Genomic DNA, 3,266 nt, shown 5'->3' with positions numbered 1-3,266 from the left:
CGCCCACATCGCCTGCACCATTGTGGGATTTTTAGGGGTATGCGACCTGTACAACGGCAACAAGTTGCCCAGGCACACGGGCATTGCCACAATTGCCTGTCACCTACGCATACGACTCCGGAGTGTGAGTCACGAGGGCTGTGCCAATTATGCCACAGACCGCACCATACGCTGCTCCATCGCAGCGCGGCACGCGAAGTGAATCGGCCACCCATCCATCGCGGCCGCATACCCCGATTCCAATCCGCGGCTCGTGGCGCACCTCAGCGAAGCGGAACGTCGTTGCGGCGTCGGCAGCCTGGACCACCACCTCGTCGGTCTACGGGGTTGAGCGGCGTTGTGGCAACGCTGCAACAGCTTCAGCGCCTTTTAGGCTAAACATTCGTTTAGGGGGCCTGGATGGTTAAATGAGCTTCTGCGCCCCCCTCTAATTATAACTAAGCTACACCTCACACATACACACCACATCTTCACCCCACACTACACACACCATACTCAACACATGGGCATCATGCGCAGCATATTTTCATCCCACGCTACACACTTCATTCTCAACACATCATACTTTCACACCACACACGAGGACACCAGCACCAAATTAACAAACGGGACTGGCGACAGCGGTCGAGCCTCTTTTTTGTTCATCATCCGCGCGCATAGACGCATCGAAAATAACCATTTTCACGTTCGCTCCAACTGGAAATTAAGGTGAGTGCCGGTAACATTTTTAATAAGCACATCGAACTTTATTCATGTTGATACCAAAGGACATCCAGTACGCATCAATATATTAATTTTATTATATTTAAGAATATTCAACATATTAGATAAGATATGAAACTATGTAATTCTCACAATTTTAAAAACACATACAGTCCACTAATATTGAATAATTACTTTTTCCCTCGGCAATATGTTCAAATATATTGAACAGGCTTATCTGCGCCAATTCTGAGGCAGAACAAAGCAAATATATAAATAAACGCATAAAGATACATATATTTATATGAGGCACGTATGCATTTTATGCAATACGTATGCACTCAAAGTTAACAAACATATTTACTTAAGACAATATATTGACCTAAGCTATGCAGTTAGGCAATTGAATACAAATGTGCATGTGCACTTGAAAAATACCATGTAGCATAAACAGGGTGCTACATACATATAAACATGCACACATACATATATATTAAGATAGTTCTTAAAATTGTATATAAATACGTGAAAACTTTAAATAAAATAAAAGTAAATAGTTCTCGTAGAATGAAACACTTTTCGTAGAATGAAATAGTTCTCAGCTTAAATAAAATCTTTATTTTCGGCCCACCAGTGGTAAAGATATAAAGCATCTTATTTAAATTTAAAAGTTTGATCTTATAAATCAAATAGTTTTGATTATAATTCAAACAACATTTGGAAACACCGCCAACAACAAAATTAAGTTTTTCTTAACTTCCGTCAGTGTTCCGTTTGCGAGAACATTACTCTATTCGGAAATGCCTTGATATTATACATGGAATGCTTCGTCGAAGAAAGCAAGGCCAAGCAGTAGATGGACATCTAGGTGCGTTCTCAACTAATTTTTACAATCCATTCGAAAAACGACGATTGCTTCTATTGCTTAATGTACGCGATTCAACTTCATTTGAGTCATTGCGTATTGTGAATGGTATGGTCTGTGCATCATTTTGAGAGGCATGCCAGCTTTTACAATTGCTGGAACATGGTAATCACTGGAATCAAACGATGGACGATGCGATAGCTACTTCGCATTGAAGTTCGTACACTTTTGGCTATGATCATTTCGACATATCAGTCTTCAAGTCTACGTCAATCATGCGATACGAACAAAAATGTTTTTGCCGAAGACATTTTACATTGTAGTCGTAAGAATTCGAAATGGGCAAATTTCAATCATACCAATTCCGCCAGCCTTTTGTCGATTCACTTCAATKAAAGATAAACTCATCACGAATAGTTATCTAAACATTGGCCAAATTATCGTTACTACGATTGTTTGAGTGCACACGCAATTTTAGCTTCCAAACATACCGATGTTAATGACTTAAACTGAATTATACAGTAGAATTTCTAAATTGGAGAGGAGGTTGGATATGTCATTATGYTTCGCAATTTTCATACGCCGAAACTGTATAATGGAACCCGACTGATTGTGACACATCTATCGAATACAAGAGGGCAGAATGCATGATTCTACGATTTCCTTTGAGTTCCACGATTTGCCATTTCAGTTCAAACGTATTAAGTTTCCAGGGAAAATTGTATTTGCGATGACAACCAACAGGACAGAASGATAGTCGCTAGAAGTGTGTGGCACAAATATAAATATATGGCGTGTTCACAAGTTGGAAAACCATCATCCATAGCCCATGGGAGAGGAAATAACTGTTCGAAAGGAAATGTTTCAAAAGTGCTAAACATGCATATAAAAATTTTATATCGAAAATTTGTTCCGTATCAACGTGGATAACACAGTTTACATTTTGTGGTGAACAAAATAGAATCGACGATAAATTTCCAGAATTAATTAGATAACGAAATTCGTGGTTGCCAGGTAAGTGTATGGCGGTTAAAGTGAGACTTTTAACGTGTGATCTATGTAGATTAACTTTTTTGACAAGTGTAAGTCGCATCAAGCTGTCATCTTAATTTTGTTCAGTATTGGTTGGCATTTCATTGTGGAGGGACTTACGCCAACAACGTTTACAAATCGTTCAACTTTAACACGAAACCAGAAATAATAAATTTTTATAATAAATATAAAGCTGGTGTTGACACAATGGACCAAATGGTGCGGAGATACACCAGTCAGCGATGATCTTCGAGATGGCCAATGGCAATGTTCTTCAACATGCTGGATATTTCTTTACTTGCGGCATACATATATAATTTATTATGAAAAAAAAAGAAATTATTGTCAAAAAAATGACAGAACGTCGACAATTTATGCGTAAACTAAGTGAAAAACTAGCATTGCCGATGATTGAACATCGCACGGCGAATACAAATGGTAAGTTTAATATGCGTTTTATTGTCATTTTATCTTAAAAGTGTGACCTAGTTGGTTGCAATGGGTCGTGGTAAAGAAATACATTTAGAAGTGCGAAAATTAATAATTAAATTATATTTAGAAAATAAATCTTTACGTGAAATTGGTAAAGTGGTTGGAAAATCCCATTCAAGTGTGCAAACTATTATCAAGTGGTATATTAATACTGGGAATTTGCATTCAAAGCCAC

General features: G+C 38.2%; 1 pseudogene; it reads left to right on the top strand.

Moving 5' to 3' along the window:
* The first annotated feature begins 2,952 nt into the window (after positions 1–2,952).
* Positions 2,953–3,266, top strand: part of LOC108976092 — a 12,191-nt pseudogene continuing 11,877 nt past the window's right edge.

The sequence above is a fragment of the Bactrocera latifrons genome, unplaced genomic scaffold (genome assembly GCF_001853355.1).
Source record: "Bactrocera latifrons isolate USDA-ARS-PBARC rearing strain unplaced genomic scaffold, ASM185335v1 scaffold_1146, whole genome shotgun sequence".
Taxonomy (NCBI): Eukaryota; Metazoa; Arthropoda; class Insecta; order Diptera; family Tephritidae; genus Bactrocera; species Bactrocera latifrons.
Note: the sequence above shows the minus strand (reverse complement) of the source record. Positions and strands in the feature narration are given on the sequence as shown.